The sequence below is a fragment of the Etheostoma spectabile genome, chromosome 3 (assembly GCF_008692095.1).
Source record: "Etheostoma spectabile isolate EspeVRDwgs_2016 chromosome 3, UIUC_Espe_1.0, whole genome shotgun sequence".
Lineage (NCBI taxonomy): Eukaryota > Metazoa > Chordata > Actinopteri > Perciformes > Percidae > Etheostoma > Etheostoma spectabile.
In genome coordinates, this window is record NC_045735.1 from 30,691,313 (window position 1) to 30,704,379 (window position 13,067).

The 13,067-nt window shown below is 40.6% G+C and overlaps 1 long non-coding RNA gene across 1 annotated transcript; it reads left to right on the forward strand.

Annotated features, from left to right (window-relative positions):
• Positions 1 to 475: 475 nt before the first annotated feature.
• On the forward strand, positions 476 to 12,824 carry LOC116676780 (uncharacterized). The gene is made up of 3 exons (XR_004328830.1): positions 476 to 485; positions 10,187 to 10,191; positions 12,716 to 12,824. It is a non-coding gene; the product is annotated as an uncharacterized LOC116676780 (long non-coding RNA).
• Positions 12,825 to 13,067: the final 243 nt, after the last annotated feature.

A 13,067-nucleotide genomic window follows, 5' to 3' on the forward strand; every position in this document is an offset into this window, starting at 1 on the left:
AAGATTCACTTACTAAGCCCACTAAGCTCTAATGCAAAAAATTCTCCATAACAGATGGATAGCTATGCGATTTGGTTAACATGGTGGATGAGGTAACCATATCTTATGAAGAGAAAAGGATGAATCATAATGACTGGTGATAAAAATCTTCACTCATCTAGTGAAATATACCAAAAAATATATCACCTACTGGATGGACTGGAACAAAATTTGGTTCAGGCATTAATGTTTAAGAGACAATGCAAAATGTGGCACATGCAGATATGGCGGCAAGAACTTTGCTACATTTTTTTTTTTAAATTAGTGAGACGATCAGGGGGCTACGAGGGTCGTAACTGCTCAACAAATGGCTAATGTAAGTTGGTGAACATGGTGGCCATTATACCTGCTAAACCCCAATATATTAGCATTGTCATTGTGGGAATATCAGCATTTAGCTCAAAGTTGGAGTGAACGTTTGACTTCATCAATCCAGCGCATTTTCCGTCCTAATTCTAAATCTAAATTGTCATATCCTATTGTAAAAATAGCAGTATTTGATTCATAATGCATTTTAAAAGCGATAAATGAACCTTTTTTAAACATGCAAAGAAAATTGGAAAAGAGGCAAACAGGCATAATACAGAGATATAATGGACCAGTGTGATGTATGGAGAGGTGTGTGTGGTCATTTAGTAGCCGACTGGTGTCATGATGGCATCTCTGGGGAGCACAACTTATCCTGAACATAAAGATAAATATAGCATGCCTAGGCATCACTTTTAATATCATGAAGCCTGTAAATAGACAGAGTGAAACCAAAGCAAAATTAGCTAAATTAGAATCTTCACAACGTTACTGCCAGAGCAGCTGTAAATGCTAAGCTAGGATGGAGAAGCTCATAATGATACTGTTTGGGATTGCTAATTGGTAAGGCAAAGCAATTAATGTTTAACCCACTAGCAATTGCTGGAAGTTTGTTTTAGCCTTTTCAACGGGGTGGTGGGGGGGATAAGTTTATTCTTGGTGACAAAGTCTGTGATAGTTTAGTGCTCATTTGAGCAGGAGATACATCCAGCTACAGTATGATTCTTTATTTAGGAGAGTGCACAACTCGTACAGAAGTAGGGCTTCTCTGCTACAAGGGTAACTTGTTGGTAGTGCTGTCCGTTTGGCTTGGGAACCGGAGGGTAGCCATTTCAAGTCCCTGTATGGACTAAGTTCAGGTAGCTAGAGACTGGTAGCTAGAGAGGTGCCAGTTCACCTCCTGGACACTGCAGAGGTGATTTTAAAGTTTCTCAATATTTTGAGATTCTAAGTCAATATTTTGAGAAAATAAGTTTATATTTTAAAGGTCCCGGGGCATGAAAACTTCCCTTTGTGAGTTTTTTTAACATTAATATGCATTCCCCCAGCCTGCCTATCGTCACCCAGTGGCTAGAAATGGCGATAGGGCCCTGGGTATCCTGCTCTGCCTTGAAAATGAAAGCTCATATGGGCCAATCTGGAATTTTGCTCCTTATGAGGAGAATAAGGAGAATAATAAATGTATTTAAAAATATTTCAAGTAATTTCCTCACTTCCTCTATAAATGTAGTTAAATATATGGTAGCTTATTTTAACAGGTAGGGAATATCTATCAGAATGGACTACTTCCTCTATTAATTTGGTCAAAGGGATATTTCCCCATTGGAAAGATGAATACATCTTTAAATTGGGTCACTTATGTAGTACAAATGTGAAATGTTTTTTTTAAATTGTTGCCTGCTCATATGGATAAATAACACCAAATCCCAGGATGCACTTGCTTCGCTGCTCAAAGAGTCCACTCCCAAGCCATACCGTTTACTGACGTAGACAGACAGTAAGGCATTCAACTGAACTCTAGAGTGTTTTACTGTCATTTCAACCATGTACACAAAACATTTCACCGTGGCTCAAGTGGTGTTACACATTTAAAATATAAAAACGACATTATATCAAAACATGAAACAAGCTGCATTTAGTGCACATACATTATAAGCTCCGTAAAGTGCAGCTAACACAATGGCAATAGCGCTTGGAGTGATGTGAACACCGAGTATAAACACAGGCGTGAATTTGCGTGGACTGTAGAATGGTTGGCACTTAACAGTCACCAACAGTCACCAACTCCACCAGCGGTCAGCAGTAGTTGGATAGAAGACGACCAGTCCGTGTCCGTGTTGACACAGCCCACCTCCACGAGTCTTACCCGCCAGAGCAGCATCTGCTCAGAAGGCTAGCAGGTAGGTACACTGTTGTTCAGCCATGTTTCCACAAAAACAACAACACAGCAGTCTCTGAACTCACGTTGGGAGCTTTTTTAAAGTTAGACGGAGTCCTGTTTGTCATCTAATGTTTAGACACTTGCAAGCAGGATGGACCTGACAGGTGGCCGTCTGGTGTTAGCTTTTCACCTAGCTAGAACTCCTGCCCTCGTTCGGCGATGTCCCCTTACCGGGCTTGCGGCATCGGGCGCCACCGCTGGCTGAAGGTGCTGGTCTCCGTAGCAGGAGAAGCTTGTATTGAGTATTCCGTCTGTAATAAAGTTTCCTGCATATTCTCCAATCCATACCTATGTATCCTGGTGGTACACATGTACGGTAGCTTGAATGCACATAATTGTTTGTTTGTAAAAGTTTGTTGCTGAAAAAAGAGCGCTGTAGCTTAGCTCCAAATGGGGCTTGTTTCGGTTCGCTTTGGGTCCCGCCCCCTCAGGGCGGGTTGCATCATCAGAGATTTTTTACACAAACACACAGTACAGACATCTCTCATCTCAGGGGGACATGATGGAGGGAAGCACGGCCATTCAAAAATACTAGCGAGTTTCTACTGATACAAGGCTTCATGCTGATAGGTGAAGTATCCCTTTAAGTTGTGTATGTGTGTGTATTTTGAGCCTGTGTGTAATGTGTAATATGTATCAAAAGAGTTTAAAAATGTTATTTAATTACTGTTATTTCCCCCTGGGGATCAATAAGGTATCACTTTCTTTCTCTTTCTTTTTCTGATGTCCTGAAAAGTTAGAGAGAAACTGCGACTACTTTGGTCTGTGTTCTCAATGTTCTCAATTTCTCTCTCTGTCTTCCCACCCTTCTCTTCCTTTCTGTGTCTCTTTTAAATTCTCCTCTGCTCTAATTTTCCCTTCCCAGCCTGTGCGATTGTAGCATCTCATCCCAATTTTGGCAGACATTTCTTTTCATTTTCGTTCCTCATCTCCTGTCTTATTTTTGGCTTCACAGTCCCTAAACCCTACAGCCACCCACCCACCCACCCAACCCGTCACCATTTCTTTCTCTTGTAGCCTATCCTCTGTCTCTCTCTTTTCTTGCAATCTTTTCGGCTTGTCATTTAAGGACAGCTTGTTTCTTTCAATGTTCCGAGGTAATGGGTTGAATATTGCCGGCCTGCCGTTGTAGAGAAAGAGGGAACAATTTGTTCCTTTTGCAGTGAGTAGGGGTTGTGATCAAGGGTGTGATCTGCAACACACGCACACACACACACACACACACACACACACACACACACACATACAGACACACACAAACGATGATGATGAGGCCATTTCCTCCCTCATCTCCAGATCCTCATCTAACCGCTAATGAAAAACACGACAATTACCCACAACTCTTTGCACCTCAGCCTTCAGCAGTAGTAATCTTGGCGCTGATATGAAGTCAGCTTGTCGTTTTGCTTCCACTGTCCCTACCTCTTTCCCATCCTCCATCCTTCCATCCATCCATCCATCCTGTTTCTCCTGACCATTTAGACGGAAGCTGGCCACCGGGAGTGTTCAGAGACAATGATGACTGCCGCTGGATGGTTGGAAGAATGTGATTGAAATTGGAGATATGATATAGCATTACTTACATGGACCATTGGGGGACTGACAAAGGCTGTTGACGGTAATGAACGGTAGATTAAGGGCGAATAATGAAGCACCAAGGATTATCATTTGGTGCCACGGGAGCATCATGCAGTCGTCATATTGTTAGTTGAGTGTGTGCATGTGTGTATGTGCTCTCTGTAATCTAAAACCTCAGCTCTAGTCCACTATCAAATGGGATTAAAATATTCTCTATTCTCAGGTTATCACTGTTTCCAATAAATTAAGCAATTGATGATTTTCAAATTAAAGGCAGTTCAAGCGAAAAGAAGGAAATCCCTATTGTCTGTCAGTGTACACAACGAGATAACTTTAAAATGCAGAATTTCAATTAATAACGTACAGTGTTTTTGTGCCGCGTGCATGATGACATGCATGCATATGTGATGAGGCAATTCGCTGCCGTGCAGTCCACATGACAGTGCATCATCTTTTCTACCTCTCTGCACCAAGTGACAGCAAGGTGTCGGTTATGATGGCACTTTAATTAATTTTGTTTGTCCTGTTCACTGATAGTCATGGGCCGCTGGGTATCCATGTTCTGGCTGTTGGGACTGATGCAGAGTGGATTGTGTGTGTGTGTGTGTGTGTGTGTGTGTGTGTGTGTGTGTGTGTGTGTATGTGCGTGTGGGCGTAGCACAGGGTCGTCTTGTAATTCTTTGACTCTTTGTTCAGTTGACTCTGTGTTCTTCTTAAAGATTTTTGCAGGTAGCCTATTTTGTGAATATTAACGTTTACACATTTTGATCTGTAAACTAAAAATGTTTGAGTTTGATCCACCAGCCATTTTTGTAGTTTTGTTTGCAGAAGAAAAACCAAATACAAGGTAACAGTGAACAATGTTAGCTCCTTTATAAAACATATAAATGGTTATGTCAGTGCTTATAATAAATTGTTTCTACATGGAACTGCGAGTAGCCAATTTGGCCATTTTGTCGCTGGTTTGTGGGAAGATATCCCAGTTATTACAGGAATGGAATTAGAGGTAGTACATTTCATACAACTTGAATCGGGTAAATTTAACTGGAATATCCACCAAAATGGCTGGCAGCTTACAGTGCTCTGTACACGACTTAAAGTCACCTATCTTAGGGTAACTGAACCACCAACTGCCACTCATACAACGGTGGTCTGTAGCTCGCGTTACAAAGCTCAATAGCGGCTTAGACAACTAGCAACTGCCGCTCGGCGTTATGGGGCTCATAGCCAGCCGGCGTCACGTGACCCTTGTCAAGTGACCAGCCGCCGGTTTCAAAGGATATCATACCATTATATGTTTTGGTGCGCATACATTTGCGTAACATATCATTTGAAACAAGTTGAAACAAATCAGAAGCGCATTGCCAAACAGGACATGTCCAAAACACAACCATGTGACACTGTTGACCATTTGCAGTGAATATTGTACTGGGTGGAGTTCAGCCAGTATGCCAGCACACACTGCAGTCATAAAAGCCCATTCAGCACCTGCTGTTAGTTTTAAACTGACCATTTTACCTGTGTAAACAGGTCAATTTTGATTTCACTTTGAGGACATTTTACCCTCAGAGTTCCCAAACCAGAGGAAAGGAAGTCTTTATCATTCTATAACAAAATATTATACTTAATACAGAAAAATTACTCAAAACAGCTTAAGAGGTGAACCGGCTGCAAGTACAGTGATTGCACCAACGCTATGGCATAGCCAGCACCATTTACAGAGAAGCCTGAGATTTCAGAATGCCAAGCACCCATTTCAGAGGGGTGATGGCTAAAGTCTGTTATTGCATACACATCTGTGTCTTATACATGCTGTGCTGTAATGTAACCAAGTACTGTACTTAATTAGAATAGTCACATTTTTGTACTTTACTTCATTATTTAAAGTTCTGGAAGCTTTTGCTTTTACTCCACTACATTTCCTGAATACAATTTGAACTTTTAGTCAGTAACATTTCCAGTCAGCATCTCCATAATTTGCACATGTATTACTTGTGTTTTATCTGTTTAACTGATTTTGTGTAAAGCACTTTGAATTGCCCTGTTGCTGAAATGTGCTATACAAATAAAGCTGCCTTGCCTTGCCTTGCCTACGTTGAAGTTAAAGATTCTTTCTCACAAAAAAATAAAATGTTCTGTTTCATTTCCGTTTTTCTCTTTGTTGATGTCAGACTTTGAATTTGATGTTTAAGCACGTGTGGATACCCTGAATATTATGTTTCACCATAAGGAAGCCACAAGTTTTTAATTTTACTTCTAACAGTTAAGAACATTTAATATCATAAAATGACTTTTGTTAATTAAGTACAATCAATATACTGTCAATATACAGGATAATTTTACTGACGTAATATTCTAACAAGGGACTTTAACTTCTGCCAAAGTAATTTTTGCCAAGATACTTTTCTATATCTTTATTTAAGTATTGCTTTCAATTACCGTACTTTAAAAATGGCTGTATACATGTTTGTTAGATTATTACAATGTATGCAATACCTTGACATATGTTATATCTTTTGCAATTACTTTCACAAATGAAACAATCACTTATGACTTGTTGTGTTAACGGTGAAACTTAGGGTCATATAAAAAAAAAAAGTCAGACGAAAGAGTTGTTGCTAGTTTAAGGCCGACGCAGTTTCAACAGTCAAGTTCCCTTTCAGTGCCCGGGTTGTTTAAATAGCAAATGCACCTGCATTCATCTTTGTGCGAAGTGATTGCGCCATTGACCAACAAAAACCTGGTCAGAAGTTAATGGCACAGTATTTAATTGTTATTTTAACAAGAAATAAGTTAAATGTGCCTAAGCTTATGCACAAAACATGCATACAATGCTTGGTACACACACACACACACACACACACACACAGTGAAGCGCAGCAGCACACCAATAAAAGATTAAAAGTAAAACTATGACGGTGCAAATCCTCCATCACAATGGAAACACTATGATTGGTTTATTGCATGTTACACCCAAAACATACCTATGAATTAATGAAGACACAAAGTACAACCCTTTTGAACAATGCACCCGGCACATGGACCCTTTTTTACTGCCGTCAAATTAGCGAAAGTAGATTTGGATACACCCTAAACGCACCTGCGCCATGCGCTTCATGTTAAACTAGGGCCTTAAATGCTCCTAACTGTTGTGTAACTCTTGCACAAAGTGCAAAACAATAAATTACACTGTCAGTGGTCAATTTCTATGCTTATTGCAAGCAAATAGATCACAGAACCAACGCAACATATGTTTGCAAATATTCCTCCCTTCTTTAGCATTTCCCTGGTGAGTGTCAATGCAACATAATTGTTAATTACGTCGCCACCGCTGCCATTCATTTTAAATGTATGGTAGAGGTGGAAAGATAAAGAGAAAAAGAAATGCAATTTATTTCCTCTTGATTGCAACAAAATGCTGTAATGGAATGAGTATCTGTTATAATATGTAGCATAAACTGTGGTTTAATATGTTTTCCATCAGAACAGTACTTTAGATGATTAATGTAAACCACAATTGACGAAATTACTGTTTGCTTTGTTGTCGACAACAGAACTGAAACAGTAAACTGATGCAGTAAAGAGCAGTCGCACTTTGTGTTGTATCAATGAAGGATCTACTGTAAAGTCAGACTCCAGACTTCAGTATCTATATTTAAAGAAATACAATATATTCAGTGCATTAAAGCGCCAATATTATGCTCATTTTCAGGTTCATAACTGTATTTTGAGGTTGTACCAGAATAGATTTACATGGTTTCATCTTCTAAAAATATCATATTTATTTATTATACCGCACATTGCTCCAGATCCTGTTTTCACCCTGTGTGTCTAGGTCTGTGTTTTAGCAAGAGATTGAGACATCTCACTTCTAAACTATCTTTGTTGGGAGTTGCACATGCTCAGTAGCTCAGTAAGATCACATCAGCTAGATAACTCTTTCTCCAACTTTGGTCAGTCCAAGGCAGGATCACCTGCTTCTTCTAGACGAGGGGCACTTGTGGAATAGCTGCAGAACAAGGACATGGAAGTAGTTCTTTTGTAGATTATGGTGAACTAGTGTGAGATGTAGCAGTGTTTTGCTATTGAGAACAAGCTAACATGCTAGCACAAGCATGCTACGGTTAGCCACCTCGTCTCGGCTAGCGAGGTAGAAAGCTGTCCAGATTTTGAACAGCTCACCCGGAGACTGGAGACAGAGGACATTCAGAAACCTGTAGCTCACTCAAAACAGCATGGATAGTTTTCCAAGTTTGAATGTGTGTGGATGCACCAGAGACACAATATAACACCCCAAATCCCAGAAAAAGTATTTTTTTTCACAATACCGGCAGTTTAAATGAAAGCAGTGGCGGCTCCAGAGATTTTTTGTTGCAGGTGCAATGGGGATGCTCAACACTTGAGAGAAGGTGCTTTGAATTTTGGGGCGTTTAATTATGGAGTTCGCATCTGACCACCCTTTATATATATATAGCCTATATACACACGCTTACACGCCCACATTAATTATACTCGTTCCGCGACTATAAGCATATGTTTGTGTATTCATCACAAGGGCTATAGATACAACATACATAAGCTTGCCAATGTAAACCTCTGAAAATATTTTTTCACACGATTCTGTCAGAGTCGAGCACTTAATCCAACGGAGCAACAAAAAGCAGCAACAAAAAGCAACAGACACTGTGCACGCTTTGGCTTAAAATGCCGATCGAAAAATCACACAGCCAGTTACCACCACTAGTCTAATGATGAATCAGCAGTGTTCCTACTGTTATAGAATCATAGATGTAATTATGAGGAGCCAAGATTTGTGCTTCAACCACCAAATAATTAAATTTGTAATCGCGAACAGAGGGGGAAATCAAGCTCTTACCAGACGTCTTCACAACAAAACAATACGTCTGTTGCTGTGATTGAGTGCGAAGGCATCAATGATGTTGTCGCAGTCAAGACTCTTGACTGGGTCGGCTTGTAGTATGGGTTAGTATCTAACTTCTTGTCCACTGCTGGATTAAATTTAGCAATGACATGCAGCAACTCACAAAAGTTTCCCAAGTTGTGGGACTCCTCACCCTCTCTGTGGCCTCGCTGTGCGATCCCCTGACAGGTTGTGAAGCGCAGGCTCTCCACCACAGCTTTTATGTATTTTCTGTTCTCCATAACTAACGCAGAATGTCCCTTATCAAGCATGTTTGCTATTTTAGATCCGCTTGTCTCTTTTTGTTTGAACTCACTCCATCCTTGCATTGCAAATTCGTGCCCCATACTTTCATGATGGCTCTTCAGAGATGCAGATGCTTTCCTCCAGTTGTTAAATCCGTTGCTGGTAAATGTTGGCTCTAAATGATATCTGTGCCCTCGTTTCTCAAAATGCCTACACGCAAAACAAAATGCTGCATCTTTCGCCACGCTGAATACTCCATCCAACTTTTGTTAAAACGTCTCTGCTGATTCCCAAATTGCCGGGCGGGGTGTGTTTGAAGGACTGGCCTTCTTGGGCCCTCTTGAGGATGGTTGCTAATATCACCGGCAGCACAAAGCCTAACGTTAGCATTAGCATCCTCAAAGGAAACCGCCGCTAGCGATTCTTCTTCGTCTTCATCCCCAGAATCTTCTTGGTCCTGGTCCTGGTCCTGGGGCTCTGTGACGACGAACATTGTGTCTCCACCTTCACAATCTCGGTTCTCTTCAGCTTGTAACTCAGAACGTGAACGTTTAGGGAGCAAAAAACGATCCATTTTGGTGTATTTTACTTTGCTAAATTTCAAACTCGCTATCAAAAACAAGCTGTCCTGTGTTAAGGTCAAAGGTTCACCGGGCTTTGCGCCCATTGGCCAAAGAAGATCACATGTTTATTTTAGACTAAAATATATATATTTTTAATTATCATTTGATTCCAATTTTTAACAACATGAAAAAGACTATTCAAACACCACATTAAAATATAAATATAAAAAATTCCAGACATTTCTTGGGGGTGCTGGGCGGGTGCTTTGGCTATTATAGGGGGAGCTACAGCATCACCTAGCTCCTCCCTGGCGCCGCCACTGAATGAAAGGGGTTCAAACTACATTCTCTCTCTTTTTTCTAATATTCTTTTCTAATCTTTTATTTCATTTTTCATCTCATTGTTTTTTTATAATCCTGGGAAATTGAACATTTTGAATGAGAATCAATCGCTGCCCAAGAACACTACTTGATACTAGCCATTTTTATTTTAAAAGGCAACAACGATTTCAATAATGAACATGTTATGACACTCTCATTTTTTACCTGACAAACGTTTCTTTATTTGCATTCAACTACATTGTGTTATAGACCAAGTATTAAGTGCTAAGATAATACTAACTAAATATGATTGTGAAAAGAAAGTGTTACCATGGAGGCAATGATGGTACTAAGGGGGGTAATATTAAACCTTGACCCCCTTCTTGCCCTCCTAACTGTGGCAAAATATTTTCATACAATTTCAACTCCAACTTTATCTCTGAAGAGGGGATATTATTAATGTATGAATAAAATGTAGGTTAACACTGAATGAGTATTTCTGTTTATTAGTCTGTTGTAGAACCAAACTTATTGGTTGTATCCAATCGTGCTTAATATATTTGGTACCCCTAAAATCTCATGTGGCCCCAGCCTGGTCCTTCCATTTGAAATAGTCTAGAGCGCCCTGCACGGAGGTCTCCACACACTTTAGTATGACACCTGTCCTTCAGAAAGCGGTCAGACCACTCTGGAGAAACAGATGCAGGGAAGCAGATCTACATGCACTAGCGCCACTTTGATTATTCATAGAAAATGCACACTGGGGACTATAGAAGTGAAATGTGGGTGGGTGAAGAAACAGGCAAAGAGGGGGAGGGAACGGGCATCGGTGTAAATAAATAAACAAATAAATAATAAACAATCAGTGCACCGCTCGCTGCACACACTGCAAGGAACCAATCAGCACCCTGGCTCAACGCCCTGGAAATTGTGTGTAATGAGTAGGAAAAGATTAGAGGGAGCTCTTGCTAGGCTGTAAATTGACATTAGTAAAAGAAAACTCTTTTACTAGGCGGGCCCAGCAGTCTCATTTTAACAACAGGGGGGGGGGGGGGGGGGGGGGGGGGGGGGGGGGTTTGTGGGGGAAGATGCTAGCTGGAGTGCAGCCCAGCTGTTGTGTGCTGAATTTCAAGTGAAGAGCATTTTCACTTTCTGTACAAACTATTTACATGGTAGTGTCAGTGGAATGAAGGAGGAGGTCAAAATATACATCACATCACATTAACAATCAAATTTCAAATATGGTTGTTTGACTGACAATTTAGGACCTTTGTTGTTTTCATTAAATCATGCCATGTACTAGTTACACTATTTGAGAGCTGCACTTATCAATATTAAGATCGATATGTATTAAATCAATTTATTTACACATTAAAGGTCCCATGGCAAGAAAATTTCCCTTTTTGAGGTTTTTTAACATTAATATGTGTTTCCTATGGTCCCCCAGTGGCTACAAATGGTGATAGTTGTAAACCATGCCCTGAGTATCCTGCTCTGCCTTTGAGAAAATGAAAGCTCAGATGGGCCAATCTGGAATCTTGCCCCTTATGAGGTCATAACGGGCAAGGTTACCTCCCCTTTCTCTGTTTTGCCCACCACAGAATTTGGCCCATCCATGAGAGAGAGACATCATGGCTTTCAAACTTGGCAGTTGGTCAATGCCACACCCCCAGCCTCCACCTTGGTCCCCCCTCTCTCGTCCTCAAAAGCTACAGACTCAGAAATGGCACATACTAAGGAAAGCTCATCGTGGGACTGGCTCTAGTGGCTGTAATTCTGCACCAAGGCTGAATTTTAGGAAAGAGACTTCAGATACAGTATTAGCGGACCACTAAGGTCTATCTGAAAACATCCAAAGAGCACCATGTCATGGCACCTTTAACAATGATCAAATAATGAGGTGTAATATGAAATGGTCTCTGTTTTGGTTTTAACCTCAACTTTACGGCCTTGTTTCAGTTTCACCGCTATAATCAACTTGTTTCCAGCTGCTGAAGGGAAGAACCCGGATAGTCATTGTACACCATCTGCCCAGCACCGAACAGCAGACAGATAACATTAGTGACCAACTGCATTTAGCAGCTAAAGAGACACATGTTCTCAGAGGTTGGTAGAGGCCAAAACAGAGCTAAAAGAGAGTGACTATTTGACCCGTCATGTGGACACAAACAGGACTCCAAATAAATACTAATCATCCTCTGGATGTGTAAATAGGCAACAGTTTTGTAACATTTTTGCCATCTTTATATACACAACTTTATAGAGTAATAATATGTCAATGTTGTTATCAGCCTGTTCCTCTGCCTCCAAGTGGCAGGAAAAAAATGGTTGAATGAAACTTTGTTTTATCGTCACATACACACAGCAATGTAGGGAAATTAAATTACTGCATTTTAAACCATGTTAAGTATTAGGAGCATACATTGGGTTCAGTGTTTTGCACAGGGACACTTTGACATGTGGCCGGAAGAGCCTGGCATCAAACCGACAATAATTATAAATAATGTATAACTAGATTAACATTTAGACATAGCACATTGACATACTGTATGAGAACTTTGGTCATGGGTGTTTGATTTTTACACTTTATGTAATAACACATTTGAAAAGCAAAAAGCTTATTCAATTGGGGTTGCGTGGTCTACTTTGTGTTAGTTTAGGGATCCTTGATGTAAAATATTTGGGAACCACTGCACTAGACACACAAGGAACCACTGTAAAAAGAAGCAGTTTTTGCAAATTAGTATAAAGCTGGTGTTCTTTAAGACATGGGCAAGGGTAATTCCTAATTTGCTACAGTTGCGTAACGTCTGCGGATCCGCTCCGGAACGGCGGCGGAGTCAATAGGTTTCCATTAAAGTCAATATGTGTATTTCCACGGACTGTGGAAACGGCTGCTCGGCAGTCCGCAGCCCTCCGGAGCATATACACAGAGCTTTTATTTTTAGAGCTCCGCAGCAACTCAGCACACATCAGATAGTGAGGGACAGGAAGTCGAGCACAGGAAGAAAATAAAACATCCGGCTAATTTTCAAAATAAAATGGAGCATGCTCACGGCGGATCAAATCTCCCTGCACTACACCTTGAAAACACAGGTGTAGTGTAGTTTTCCTTTCTACTCCTCTGGATGGAAACAAACTGTTGTGCATT